At 46.2% G+C, this 15,452-nt stretch overlaps 1 protein-coding gene across 2 annotated transcripts in view; it reads left to right on the top strand.

The window, feature by feature from the left end:
* Positions 1–15,452, top strand: part of JARID2 (jumonji and AT-rich interaction domain containing 2) — a 191,899-nt gene that overhangs the window by 119,387 nt on the left and 57,060 nt on the right. The gene's annotated exons all lie outside the window — the stretch shown is intronic.

The following is a 15,452-nucleotide window of genomic DNA, read 5'->3' as shown; positions in this document are numbered from 1 at the left end:
GAGGCCAAATGAAAACAAACACTTATGGCATTTCCTGAACTTTAGGTGAGCTCCCATCTTCAATTAGGAAGGGGTTGGAGCTGAAGGAGGAAATCCATAGTCTGCTTTGCCTCCTGGAGCCAGTTTGCTTGGTTCATTCAGCCCTCTGCGCTTTCCAGGCAAGGGAGGCTTTCCAGGCCTGTGAATACAGTTTATTCTTTCAATTAAAATAAGCACAAAACAAAACCTGCTTCACACATTGCTTAAATACCTATTAAGCCCATGAACAGCATACTAATTTAGGTGGCTCCCTATAATGAGCTCTAAATCTTGGAGTCATGTCGGCCACTGCACCCTTTAACAAGGACATGGAAAACCCCACAAAAAAATCCCTGATGTCAGTCTCAGTTCCTTAATTATTTTAATGAGTGTGGCAAGCTGCAAAGCACGGTGTCGTGAGGGTTATTTTCCTGCCTGGCTGTCCAGGGAGGATTTATGAGTTTCAGCTATGTCACTGGGGGTGGATGGAATATGGAGCAAGAAGGCTCCATGAGGCGGCCTTTGGTGGCATGTCCCCCTCCGCCCCAGCCTTTTAGCAGTAGCTACCACGCACCTGTATAAGTGAATGTCACAGAGGGGGTGGCACAGCACAAAGCTGCCCACTTTGTGCCTAGGGGACAAACCCCATAGGTGACAAACAGAATGCGTGAGGTGCGTGCGGGTCAGTGCAATGACAACCCCAAAAGGGTGTTGCGTTGTGGTCACCCGGGTCTTAATTAGCCAAGGCAGCGATGCCACGCACTGCCTCTGCTTCACTACACGTGTGTTACTTGAACTGTCGTTTATTCCTCCTGTAATGCACCCGCAAATCCTTTGACTCCGTTGCATGGTCCCTGTCGAAGAAATTCTCGAGTACACGGTGATGGTTTGTGCCCTGTGACAGCATCATGGAAGGCGCCCGGCTGGTTCCTCTGGAAAAGGCCATTACAATCCGCAGTGTGGCCCAGCACCTGCGCGGGGGACCTTCCCTCTGCTAGGAGGCTGCCTGGCCACCCTGGGTATCCAAAGGCAGAAGCCTGCGGGACTGAATGGCTCGTGAAACAACTTAGTGCCTTTATCATTGCTCTGTGTTTGTTGGCCTGACACAATGAACTTCCCACAGTGAGAGCCTCGCTTTTTTTCCATCGCCTCTATTTGTATTCCTTGTAAATGTGCTCGTCATACTAAGGAGGGAGAAAAGGGAATAGAGAAATGGCAGCCAGGAGCAGGTAAGGCACTTGCATTTTCTGCGTATGCTGGAAGTGGAACCTCATGAGGTTCAACAAGTGTAGGGTCCTGCACCTGGGGAGGAATAACCTCAGGCACCAGTACAGATTAGGGGTCAACCTGCTGGAGAGCAGCTCCATGGAGAGGGACTTGGGAGTCCTGGTTGACATCAAGTTAACCATGAGTGAGCAGTGTGCCCTCGTGGCCAAGAAGGCCAATGGGATCCTGGCTGCATCAGGAATATGTTGCCAGCAGGTCAAAGGAGGTGATTCTGCCTCTCTACTCAGCTCTGGTGAGGCTGCACCTGGAGTACTGGGGGCAGTTCTGGGCTCCCCAGGACAAGAGGGATGTGGAGCTTCTAGAGAGGGTCCAGCGGAGAGCAACAAAGATGATTAAGGGACTGGAGCATCTCTCATATGAGGAGAGGCTGAGTGAGTTGGGCCTGTTCAGCTTGGAGAAGAGAAGGCTGAGAGGGGATCTGATTAAGATGTATAAATACATGAAGGGAGAATGTAGGGATGAAGGAGTCAAGCTCTTCTCATTGGTAGCCAGTGACAGGACAAGGGGAAATGGGTGTTAAGTTGAAACACAAGAAGTTCCATCTCCATGTGAGGAGGAACTTCTTTCTGTGAGGGTGACAGAGCCCTGGAACAGACTGCCCAGGGAGGCTGTGGAGTCTCCTTCTCTGGAGGTCTTTAGGACCTGCCTGGATGCCGCCCTGTGCTCTGGGTGTCCCTGCTAGAGCGGGAAGGTTGGACTGGATGAGCTCTTGAGGTCCCTTCCAACTTTGAACGTTCTGCGATTCTGTGAAGTGCTGCTGCTGCTACACTCATCCGGTGTTACCGAGGGAAACAGGCTGGCATCTGTGTAAACCAGGGCTTAACTGAGCCTTCCTGCTCTGTGTGCTTGGCGACATTTGGGAGCTCTCCGTGAGAGTTGCAGTTTGTGAAGGGAGTTTTTTTGTTTTGTTTTATTTTCTCTGTTTTAAGGATTTTATTTGTTCTTACAGATTTTTACTCCTTTCTTAAAGGAAGTAAGGGGATAGCTGTAATCTTCTAGGAGATGGTATTAGAAAGTATAGCTTGTCTATTTGATAGCTGTTATTTTAATCATCTTTAGTTGTATTTGATACTTGATACAACTCATCTTCAGGGCTTTGGAATAGAAACCACATGTATTGTAGACCTCCTTGTTTCATCTAGAAGGAATTGCAGCAGCAAGAGGTACTTCTTTCTCCTACATCCACCACCAAGTGCAGAAGCAGGTCCTGTTCCTTGGCTTCTCAAGCAGATTCACTTCAGAATCGCAGTTCTTGCAGCAATAATCATGTCCTTCTCGTTGAAGAGTTGCTCTTAGCGCTGTGAAACTTAACATTTGACCTTTTTTTTTTTTTTCTATATTTTCTACCTTGCTTCCTTTTGTGTTGCTTCTCCAGCCATGTAGGAAGTCGAGGAAGAGTAGAGCAGCACTTTGTTTCACGGTGTTGTTAAGACTCATAAATGCTGATGAATCGTAGCTTCTGCCATGTCTCATTTTCCATGGCCACTGTCCAGGTCAGAGAGATGGTTGTTCTGGGCTGCAGCTGATCCAAAGAGGGTGCCTGTCACATGATTTGTGCTCACCAAAGGGTATGGAAACCTTGCCAGGAAATCTACACAGAGAGTTCCCTGCTGCCAGCTGAGGAGGAGAGCTACACAGAGCGACAACCTCCCAGACCTTTCTTTTTGCTTTGAAGGAATTATATGGTGGGAGCTGTCTTTCTTGAGCAGATCAGTAATGCTTTCTTTCATACTTGTTGGAAGTTGGCTAGTTTGCTTTGGCTTTAGGGATGAGAAAACCCATAGGTTTAGTCTCCTGCAACTTGGGGAAGCTCGTGGCCACTGCCATGTTTGTCCCACATGGGTTTCTCCACTTCACTTGGCCTCCTGTGAGGAAGCCATAACCCGCTCTCCTTTCCTTTCTTTTTACTGGTCTTGGCCTTTTGAAACCTCCTTTGGTCAAGGAAAATACCTGGATGTGTGCGGCTGCTCTGTCCTTCCAAAGGAGCAGGTCAGTAAAACAGATTAGTGTCTAACGTGACACTCCTGATTTTGAGCAAAGCTGGGAGCGGCAGTACTTCTTCAGATTTGTAACTGGGAGTGAGACCATCCTCTCAGTTTCATTCAGATATAGGAAACCTTTCATAAAGGTCTAAAACTGGAATTATGCTTAAACTCTTAGTTCCCACAGAGTCATATTTTGCAGGTATGGTGGTGTCTGTTCACTATTTAGTAGGATACGTTTATATTACTAAGTCTGGTTTAATGTTAAGTTTTGTGGGATTTTTGGTTTTGTTTTTTTTTTTTAAAAAAAAAACTTTTTTACCCCCTCAGGGAAGGGGAGAGATGTATAAAATACAATCATTTATGACAACTTCCTTATTCCATTAAATTACAAAATAACGCCCTTGAAATTTATTATAGTAATGTAAAAATTGGCTACTTAAATATTTCTGATCTTCTCCAAACCTTGTTTTTTATTGCAAAAGTTTATATATAAGTATATACATGTTTGTGCATGCGTATACAAACACCAAACAATGAGTAAATAAAACTTAACTATATAGCTCAGTTTTATTCAGTTTAGAGTTTGTGAAGCAGCCCATTTGTGTTGTCCTAGCTTGGATCACACAGGGACTATGAAGAGTGATATCCTTCGGAGCCCAGTTATTTCTAGTATAACTGCTGGTCTTGCAGCTTTGTGTAACACTGATGCCCAGAATAGCTGGAATACTTTTAAAAACATGAGTGTGTGGAGACGCTCCTGAGTGGAAAGAGTCTCCGTGAGAGTACACAGAAATGCAGATCAACATGGTAGGCAAAATTCACACCTAGATGTTGGACCCCATTTAAAACTGAGGTGAGATCAATCTGCTTTGTTCTTAGTCCTTGCACAATCCAAACAGGAAGTTCAAAACTGGGAAAGTTTTAGAAGTAATTTTAAATTTATTGGTCCCAAATTGTAAAGGCCTTAGTGGGGATGCTTTACAGAGGTTTTCTAGACTGGTCTTGTTAATTCAACGTAAGATGTAGCTTTGAGATTAATGAAATAAAACCAGTGGAAGAGACTGTTTGGACAGTCGTCCAAAAGACAGACATCTTTTTGATTTATCTGTCAACAAGACACTGGTTTAACCTACTCTTAACCCGTAGTAGCTGACATGGATTTGCACTGATTTAACAAAACTTATTTAATTAAACTGAGGCAATCATGTGTTGCCAGCAAGGCCTCAGGAGAAGCATCTCTTGTTTTGCCTTTTGGCATTTTCTTCCCTTGGTAATGGTGTGATAAAGGATGCATTTATTTTATTTGTTGACTTTGTTGACTTAATTTTCACCTTCAAGCTATTAAGCTTTCTGTAGCGCTAACAGCAGTCACTTACACAGCCCGTTGTGGTTGCCTTTGTAGCTTGTTTGGGTTTTGAACAGTATCCTTAACCTGTAATTAATATAATTTAAAATACAGAACTCAGGGGTTTTATGAAATATTTTATGTATTTGTTTACCTGTGGCTTAGGTTCTTTCCAGCAGTTGGCTGATTGTGAAAAAGATGTTCAGTTTTCCACAGTTCTCCGTAGTCGGGCATGTTTTTAGCCGCATTGGAGCGCTCCTTCTGTATTCAGTCTTCTTGCAGTACATCCATGGGTTTTTAGGTCACTTCTGCTTTCCATACTTGCTGCTCTTGACATTTTCTAGCAATGTTTTACATGCATTTCCTTTTAATAAAAGTACAGGGAGGAGTAAGGTGCGAACAGGGGCTAACTGTGCGTGCCCATAGTATTTGAGCCTAGGTGTAGCAGTCATATTTGGGAGTAGGTGTTGGAGGTGTAGAGCAGGCAGAACTGTGTGTGTGTCTGCGTGTGTTTATATATGTGTGTGTATGTGCACACACAGCTGGAAGTATTTATCTGCCAGATTAGTTTAGCAGTGCAATGTGGTTAGGGAAAGACATCTCACTGCCTGTCACAGAGCAACTCCAAGGTGGTTTCCTTATAGATTAAAATGGCTGGAGATGGACTGCTCCCTCACTATGAAATTAAGGAAATTACAGAGTATGCAGAGACCGACAGAGTCGCGTACTGAGGGTGACCTGAAGGTCTGGAGCAGCTGTTTCTGAAGGTGACCTGAAGGTAACCAAGTGTTTCTGGAAATCACAAGAGGCCCATTCTCTTCAGAAGAGCCTCTCCTGACTTTGAGGCAGTCCTTTCATTCCTGCTGTTGTATCTCTGCTCCGGCTGAGCATTAGGAGGGAAGTGCTGGTGGGACGTGGATGGCCAGCACATACTGCCTGGCGGGGCAGGTAGTAGGATGGCACCTCGAGGGCTTTCCCAAATATGCCTGATGCGGGCCAGGACTTTGGTCTCTTCCAAGCAGGAAGCTTTGCCTCACGGGCATGTCATAAAGCAAGTGTCAGTCCTGTGGCCATCCCGTGAAACTAAAGATTGTCCTTCCTTGCTGCAAAACCCGTGTGGAGAACAGGCTCCCAGTGCAGGAGGGTTGGCAGAGATGACCCTGGCATTGCTGCCAGGCCCTTGTTTTCTGTTTGGATTTTACAGCTCAGTAAGTGACGTGTTCCTCAGTGAGTTTAAGGTGATCTGAATGCGAGCTGCCACTGGAAAGGGCTGGCCTCCCCGCTACGAGTTCATGCCGCCTCATCTGTGCCAACACCAGCTCTTCTGTGCCTGTGAAACCCACCTCAGAAAAGACACGGAGCAGCCTGTAAAGCAGTTAGTTTGCAGGTGGATCTACTTTCTCGGCCAGCTGATAATGGGATCTCATGAGCTCTTGTGCTGGCGTAAGCAGGAACACGAGGCTGGAGATGAAGGGCGTCCATCATGCACAAGCCATTTGGTTGGTTGGGTCGTAGTGTCAAGGTTCAGGCATCCCACTGCTCAAGTAGCTCCGGGGCCTAAGAACAGAAGTAAGGGGGGGGATACTGGGGAAGGTGAAGCCATGGTAAGCGTAGCTCTTCCATGAACACAATCTCCTTAGAGAGGCTTTTTGTCACCTCCCTGACAAATGTGGTGCATGCGTGTGCAGTTGCGTTTTGTTTTTCCTGCAAATACCTCATGCTTTATAAGCACCTTATCATCTTTTTGCCGGAGTTTTCCTGAGGAGGCAGCCTCCTTGCAAGAGCATCGTGTACCCACCCCTGCAGGTAAAGCAGGAAAGTCTGCGGGAAAGCGACAGACTCTGGTGGCGTAGGGACTGTTACCATAGTTTCCATCCATATCATTAGTTCCCACCGACTTTATCCCGCACAGAGCAGGAAAAGAAAGGCAGCACGCCGTGGCACCCGCCCTCCAGCAGGGCTTAGTGCCTCCAAGGAGAGGTGCCTTTCGGGGCAGCGGGACGTGCCATGGGCAGAGAGGAGCCCCAAGCGGAGGCATCTGGGCGCCTCGCAGGAAGGGGCTGCCAGCTCCAGGTCATGGTTTGTACCTGCTGAAAGCTTCATGGAAAAGAATTGCCGCCATGAACATAGAGGAGTGACCCACAAGTGCCCACAGCACCTGCTGAGCTTCTGCTTTTAGCTTGAGAAAATGAGAGTAGGAGAGATTGAGCTTTCTAGAAAACAGATTTTTGTAGCTCGCTTATGTGTTTCTATCTAGTAATCGTTGCTGGCAAGATTGTGGATGTGGTTGAGGGGTGTTTTATGCAAAAGTGCTCACGTCGCTGCGTACCGGAATAGCGGCTGTGCAGCGGACACGTTGTGTTTTCTGCCTGTGCTTTAGCTTCCTCTCCCTGTGTGCTGAAATGTTGCCGTTTTAAAGAGAAACGCTGAGTGCCTAGCGCTAGCCAGATGGTGCTAACGCTTTTGGAAAGGCAGGCCCCGTGGGAAACACGGGTGTCTGGTTTCAGGTACGGCTCGACTGCCACCAGCAGCCTCGGCAAGAGGTTAAAATGCCCCCAACCTACTGACCGTGCGAGTTTTATCGCTTCCTGCCAGCAGATGGAAAACTTTATTCAAATAGGAGGGATTAATGGAGGACTTAATTGAACAGGAAGCTCTGCAGCCGTTCGGAGGATGGCTAAAATGAGCCACCCGCTGTTACTTCTGACGTCTCTGCCAGGAGTCATTTCTGGATTTCTGGCTAGTGCAAGTTGCTTTGGGGGCAGAAGGTGAAAGGCTGCAATCGTTGAGGCAAGCGTGTTTTGCTGAGGTTGGAAAACAGCAATGAAATTACCTGCAAAATACCCTTTTTATTAAAGGCGCAGCCCCAGAGAAAAGACTGCTCAAAGGAAAAGACTTTTCCTTCTGTCGCGTGGCTTTGATCTTGTACTGTCTGGATTTTCCTTTTTTATTTTTTTTTAGCAGTTGCTCCACATTGCTAAGGAGTGAGCTGCTGATGTGATTGCTGTTACGTGACACGTGGTTCACCATTCAGGGTGAATATGCCGCTGTTTGGAAGAGGAAGGGTGGGTGCAGGGTGGCACTGCATTTATTGGAGCTGGTGTTTGGGTATAGTGCCCAACGATGCTGCATGAGTAAGAACCTAGCAAGAAACAGTCATTTGAACCATCTTGGCTTTGTTTAATGGCTTCTGGTTAAGACCTGGGAGGCAAAAAGGTTTTGCCAGAGTCCTTGGGATGTCTGAGAACACAGAAGATGATGAAGGACCAATATTGAAGTTGAAAGGTGTGTTGTGCTAAAATCTGCTTTCCCCTCTATTTAATGAAATAATAATGAAACTCTATAAAGTTTTGTGAAAACTGATGTGTTTCAGCTATCCAAAGAATCTTTTTCATAGGGTGGGAAATCTTTTCGTAGGGCCAAAAGGCTTTTGAAAAAAATAAAGCACTGCGGTAGGTTGCATGCAACAGGCGTGTGAGCGTTATCCACGAGCCACGTAGGCAGAGGGAAACCGCTGCAGAGCCCTGAAACTGCAGCCTGTGTCACACCTCTGGGCTCCCCCACGTTGCTTTATGGAGTATCCCCAAAAAAACAAGAGAATTCCTTTGCTCTTCCACCTGTAACGAATCCATGCAGACGTTGCCCTTGCTTTGCCAGTAGGGGGAGGCCTTGTAAGAGAACTGGGAATCGAACCTGCCTTCCAGTGTGGGAGGTGTTTGTTGCTTTGGAGTTTTCTGTTGTTTATCTGCAGCACATGGACAGGGTTTAATATGAAAAATCGATTTATTTTTGTGGGTGTTTCTGCGTAAAGAAAAAGTTGCCAGGATGCAACAATCACTGCGACATCTGCTAATGATTTTTAAAAAGCAAAGCAAAAGAGGAGCCAAGTTTATTTTTCCTGCCGCTGTGGTTTTGGACTTTAATTTTCTGGCACGCGGTGGGGCTCTTTGCTGCCTGTCGCGGTGACAGGAGGCGGCAGAGCGGGCCCAAAGGCCCTTCCTGGCCGTGGGCCGCCTGCCAAGTGCCCTGGTTTCAGGGAGGCAGGTTGGGCTCAAGGGCAAGAGGAGCCTGGATCACATCCCACAGCCCAGAAGGACAGTGAGTGCCCCTTTGTGGAGCCTGGGGACCCGGGACTGCGGTTGGTGGCCCTGTGTGAGAGGCACTCCAGAGGTGCCTCTCAAACAGGGAGTGGGGAAGTGCTCGGGAGGGCTGGCTGAGCAGTTTGTGGAGCTGCCTGCTGGAGTATGGCCCAGCAGATGGGGATGGGAGCCATGCAGGAGGAGATAGGCTCCCACGCGTGGCTGTGGAGCAGAGAGGAGCCCTCCTTCAGCTGGAGGGCGTGCGGGAGGCCGGAGAGCCGCAGGGAGGCTGTGGGAATCTTTGTGTGGGCCTACCTGGGCAGGCCCAACTGAGGGCTGTTGCCAGTGGTGGCAAGAGTGTCTCCTTTGGGAGGACTATTGAGGAACCCACCATGAAGTTCACATGATTGTTGTTCAGCTCCCACATGAGCTAATGAACCTGCAGGCTGTGCCTTGCTGGGTTTCTGTGACCCGCATGGTGGCTCCAGTGCAAGCCCAGCTGGGTTATAGCTCATAGCAGAGTCGAAGGTCAAATGCTCGTGCTCACCTTTTGCAGCTTGGATATGAATCTACTTCAAAATGGGAGTTTGCAAGAACCATGGCAGGACAAAGGGAGGTTGCACCACCTGCCTCCAGTGTTTGGAAGGATCTCTTCTGCCATCTATTGCCATTTTCAGCTTATCACATGTCCATGTGAAAGAGAAAAAAAAGCCATTTAGTCTCAGGTGGGAGAACCCTAGAGCAAATGGATTTAAAAGACCATTGCCATGATGAAATAGATCATTTAGATCACAAACTTGTCATCTGCCTTTGATCCCTACTTAAGAGCAGTCTGTAGGACGTTTGGTATGGGGACGTTCTGAACAGTCTGTACTGAGCTGATAATGAAGATACATAACTGCAGGAGAACAGTTTCTTGGTAGCTTTTAGCTTAGCTGCTTTTTCCTCATTTGAAGCTTCCTACTTAAAGTACTACCTAATGAGGGACCTCGCTATATTCCTTGCTCTTAGACACCATCTGTCTTCTTCTGGCAGGATCAGAGAAAGAAAAAGCTTTTTTTTTTTTTCTTTTTTTTCTTTGTCTCCTCTACTACTTACCAATGTTTGTGACACTTTTAATTTCTTCTTGGCTGCCAAGTGCTTCTGTAGGCCACCTCATAGCAGACGTCTGTACAATACCCATAGTTACCTTGTGCCAAGTACAGGTACAGGTGGCGAGGCAGAGCTTTCAAGGAGTTGTATCAGTAAGCTGAGAGGACATCCAGGTTCCTGCAAGTGGGCTGCAAGCTCAACTAATTCAAGTTTATACTCACTCTTAGGTGGTTGGGGTTGTTTCTTGTGCTTGGCTTCTGTGTAGCCTGAGGTCAGCAGAGGGGACCCAAGTTCACGTGAGGATGTCCTGCTGTTCGGTTGGGTTGCATCAAGCTGGCCTCGACGTTGTGGCTTGCCAGAACAGAAACCCTACTTGCGATGAGCATTCCCAAGGTCCCTCATGGTCCCATGAGTCCCAAGAGGGCTTATTCCTCCTGGAACTGTCTGCCGAGACACCTGTATTTCCTGAGTCCACAGACGATGTCAGAAGGGCAGCTTTTTGTAACTCCTAGATGGACAAGCATGGGCCTTGGCCTAGCAGGCAACGTGTGCACCCTTATTTCAGTGTGATGGTTTGTATGCACCATTGGCTGGAGTTGTCCCACTCCTTTGAGTACCCAGTGGCTTTTAGTAACTCCCCATTTGTCAAAAACCAAGGGCTAAGTGGAGCACAATATTTTACTGTGAGCAGGCTGCTTGCCCATCCTTCCCTCCTGGCTCACATAGGTCGGGAGGTGCAGAACCTGCTCCCGTCTCCAGTTTCCCTTCTGTGAAGCTGCAGGCTGTCGTTGCTGAGCGCACGTGGGGCTGGGAGGGCAGAGGCTGATTCACTGCTGCTTTGGGCCAAAATTATTGTACCCAGAAACCAGGAGGATGTGGCAGAGGAAATGTGCTTCTAAGCTGCCTCTCGCCCTGCCACTTGCTGCTCCTGGGGTGGTGCAGATCAGTTGCAGAAGTCATAATTCAGGAGATGGTGATTGGCTTTGTGTATAAATACACCAAGATAGAAATACAGTTGAGTATTGCTGGGACTAAAAATTGCAGACATTTGCTCCAGGGAGAGCCACTGAGGTCTCCTTGTGTTCACACTGCAGTTTGTGTCATCGTCTATTGCTCATCCTAATAATGTTTCCTGTGAGTTGGAAAGGTTGAATTTTTGTGCTGCACACATAAAGGAAGCTTTGGCAGCAAGTACAGGTTGTGCTTGCCCTGTGGAGTAGCCCTGGGCGAGCAAACCACACGTAACCTCTGGCACATGTGGAAGAAGGTGGTGTCTGCCTGGTCTTGGGTAGGGACAAGTAAAATTCACCACAAAGTACCTCTGTAAGTAGCAAAAGTGTCATAATAAAGAAATAATGACACAGGCACGTGGCAGGGGGAAGCTTGTAAATGTAGTCGCGTGGGGTGCTCATCTCGAAATGGGTGACCCCGAGTGCCTGTCAGTGCGTCTGACACGAGGTCATCTTCCCGTTGACACTGGGACGGAGTGACAGAAGCTTACCTCATTGAAATGTGCATTGCTATAAAGTGTGTTTCTTCAGCACGTCGTGCTTGGAATGCGCAGTAGGAGAGCTTCTGTTGCAGGATATCTGTGCAGTGTTTGGTCAAAACTAATAGACCAGCTCATCTCTGCGACTCACTAGCAGCAATTCTAATCTAACCAAAGTAAATATATACGGACACTTACATTACGTTTTCTCAGGAGGAGAAGCAAAGCAAAGTAACCAAATATTGACAGTGCTTTTAGAAGGACAAAAGTGTACAGTCCTTAGCTCTGACTTGCAAGCTGCTCACCAGCTGCTTGGAAAGCCAAAACGTGCTGCATCAACAAGGGGAACGTGAATCAGTGACAAAATGGTGACACTCAAGCTGCTATTTAAGCTACACTTCCTTTGGAATTTGGAAATCTAGCCCTAGGGGTGCCCTTAAACAGAAAGAAAAAGAACGTAAAACTTGAGGCAAGGGAGAGGCAAGAAACAACATAGACAAAAGCAAAGTTCAAAGAGCAAGCTGAAGGTTAGGAGACAAAACAGCAAGCAAATATTGAATATATAACAAGCAGGATGTTTTATTAAAAAAAAAAAAAAAAGGAAAACTGAATTGCTAGAGCTTATCAAGCATTTGAAAAAGGTAAAGTTTGGTTTGCAGATGTCTTCGCAGTTGAGATGCTCAGGTATGAGGACAGCTTCTCAACACCTAAATGTAGATTAATACCTGTATAAATAATCAAATCAACAGTGTGTATTGCTCTTCTCCGTGTATTTTGTATAGTACTTATGCTTTGCTTTCACTTAGGAGTTTTGCAGTGGTAAACTGGAAACGACATAAGATGTTTCTTGTACAGGTGCAGAACTAACTCTCACATACCGATAATTTAATACTTGTTTTGCAGCTAACACAGCCTGCACTGTTATCTACAGCATTAATGTTTACTAAATTTAACACAGACTTGAACTGCTAGCCCAAGCTTTGCTTTGCAAGGAAAAGGCTGCCTTTATAAAGTAGATGTTTTCTTACTAAATACAGCCTTTTCTTACAGTGCAAACGAAATGGTGCTGAGAAATTCTATTTTAAAATACATTTCTTGAGTATTTTTAACCAATGCAAACTGGTGTGTTTTGATTATAGAGAACACTATTTGCTTAGAGCAATCAGCTAAAAATAAATGTGTGTCTAAAAAACTATCAGAAAGTATATTCACGCTGTAGAGGAGTGTTTTCTCATCTAATCTTAATCTGTAGGCATATTTTCAGGGTCTAGTTTGAGGAATGAGTTGTAATTCTCTGTCTTGAGCCTAAGCAGCAGGTTCTGTAGAAGAGTAGCACACCCAAAGTAAGCGAAGGGTTTCTTGGGCAGAGGTTTTTTTGATCTTGGTGTCTTAGGTAGATGTTTGAAGTCTATCAAAAATAGCCAAAGGAAAAAATACCTGGTTTAGAGAAGCTGAAATGCTGCTTTTCATAGAAAAGTCTGAATATTTTTGGCTATTCAGTGTTTGCATGATGTTTAGCTGCTAAATAGGCCCCTCCAGCAGCAACTCTGGCCTTGCCGAGCAGGGGGTGGACTCGCCTTGGCGGTGGGTCCGTGTTGGCCCTATGTGACTTGTCTCCGAGCACTTCTGCTGCCTCCTGATGGCTTCAGCCCCGCTCGGAAGCGGTGTGGGAGGCTGGCGCTGCAGCCCGGCACGCCGGAGCTCACGGAACCGGAGAGCCGAGCCAGCAGCTTCACACTTACAGTGGATTAAGTGCAACATGAAACCCAACCCGAAATAATTGGTTTTCTGCTTCCAGAGATTTTCCTAGTGAAATACCAGGTTATTAAGAGGCGTGCTTTCGCTGACAAGGAAACAGTTGTATGCAGTTGCCCGCGCTCTGAAACGTGCGTGCCGTTTTCTTTTGCTAGGCCCCCTCCTGAACCGGCCATGTCTACGCAAGGCTGAAGCAAAGCGTGCCTAACAACTTGGCTTTGGGTCCTAATCTAGGTGCTTTGATTCCAAAATGGTACAAGTGTAGAGCTGTTTTTCTTGCTCATATCTCTCTGTGGTCTCCCAAATGTTACGGTAAAGTCCGTAGAGCCAAATGTCTACCAGGCCTAAACCAGGAGCTATTTCTGAACCTTGAGGCCGTGCTGCAGTCAGGAAAGGAGCTGTCTTTTACTGGTGTTCTTAGGTTGAACTGGTGAGGGCTTACTCCAAATATATAGAGTTTTAGTAAGAGTGGATATTTTGGGAGGAAAAGGCCTGGTTTTGTGGGAGCGGCGGGTGGAAAGCAAGCCAGCGACGGGCGACATCCCTCCCTCAGCAGAGGCGCTTGAAAGCGACGTCTGCGAGAGGAAGCCTCTGTGGCACCGGCGATCACCCAGCACGGGCAGCCTGCCCCGGGAGCGGCACGAGCTCCTGGGCACAGCCCCACGCTGAGCTCCAGGAAGATCTTCAGTGAAGCAAACGGCCCCGCGAGGGCGTGAGGGACACGGCAGGGCCGGCGGCGGCCGCGCTCGAAGGAGCAGCGCCCTGCAACGCGGTCCCAGGCGGCTGCGGAAGACGTGAGCGGGTGCTCTGGATATCTTCCCTCTGGCAGCACTGACTGTTGCTCACAGATATGAGGGAATAAGGGTGTTCAAATGGTCTGTTAGTTCCACTTCGCAAATTATGAGCACTGTGGTAAAATATATTGTAAACAACCTAATGTACTGGCCGCTAAGGAAATGGAAATAAACGGCCAATGGGGAAGGCTTTGGAGGAATGCAGTAGGTTCCTTTGATCATCAGGAAGTTCCTTATGGAAAATTTATGTGGAGGGGGAATGTTACCGAACGTTACTTTCGTGCTCTGTTGTCGTTAGGGACGTGAGTGAGTGCATTCAAACACCGCTGGGTTCTTTTTTTTCCCCTAATTTTGAGCCACAAAATTGAGGAAGTTTAAAGTATGGTAACAAACTTCTTGTAGCCAGATGTTTAAGTTAAATATACTTGAAAAAGAAGGATGTACCAATTACATGTTTCATCCACATTGAGTAAATGCTAACGGTGCTTTCGTTAAGTCATAACAGTAAATTTTGCAGTGGAATGATAAGACCTGGCTTTTCCTCTAGTGGTACTTGATGCGTGTTTCAGTTTTATATTATGTAAATACTCTGCTATTAGAGAAGAAAATAATATAAAATTGCATCCTTTCTCAGTGAGGTTTAAAACACTTTCGGTATCTTCTTTTTGGTTGAAGCTGCAATAAAGACCGCAATTAGGATCCCAGTTGTTTAAGTGAGAAATTAGCATGTTCTTAAATGCTCTGCCGAGTCAGGCTCCCAGGGAAGCCCTCCTTTGGGTATCAGCACTGCCCCAAGCATATTCCCTACGACTGAATTGTATTCCAGATGTATTAAAGAAAATCATTTCCATTGCCACCTAGTAGCTCATCAGGGTCTGCAGATAGACTTGAAATAATTTGCAGTCCCATTGCCAAGCTGCTGGTTTCTGTGCATTTCTCATAACCCTACAGGAGCAGCATACTCTAAACTTTGCCAAAGAGCTTCACTCCCAGTAAAGGGACCGAATCAGAGACAAATTCCCCCTGTCTTTATCTGCTCTTCACTATTACAGGCTTGACACAGATATTTATTAACTCTTTGTTTACTCTCTTCTAAGCTGTCACCCAGGGAATAAAGATCAAATAAATGGCTTTTGTCTGATATTTTCTTCTGTTATTTTTTTCCAGTTAAAATGTTGTTGAGTCCGTTTCCCTCCCCACCCCCCAAAAAAAAAAAAAAAAAAAAGGTTTTGCTTTGTGTTTGAGGGCCTGGACAGAACTGCAGATACAGTATATACTGTTATCGTTTGCAATTTCTAAGTTAAACTTCAGGATTTTGAGCAGTTCAATTAGGATTTTTGTAGATTGGACTAAATTAAAAACCTTAATGGAAATTTGTAAAACAAATAACTGTGATAAAACACAAGCAAAGAAAACTAGTACTTCAAAAAATGATTTTTTTGTGGTGCAAAATGCACTTTAATTGCAAACTAAATGAATAACAAAATTGTATGGTGTGTAAGGAAATACTCCAAAGGCATGAAATAGTAACAGATTTGTTAGTTGAGATGTCCCTGTCCTGTTTTTCAAACGTGTTGCAGAAGGTACTGGAGGTAAGGCAAATAAAAT

This window comes from Nothoprocta perdicaria, unplaced genomic scaffold, assembly GCF_003342845.1.
Source record: "Nothoprocta perdicaria isolate Ctin4 unplaced genomic scaffold, notPer1 scaffold_47, whole genome shotgun sequence".
NCBI lineage: Eukaryota > Metazoa > Chordata > Aves > Tinamiformes > Tinamidae > Nothoprocta > Nothoprocta perdicaria.
This window is presented reverse-complemented; position numbering and strand designations above follow the sequence as displayed.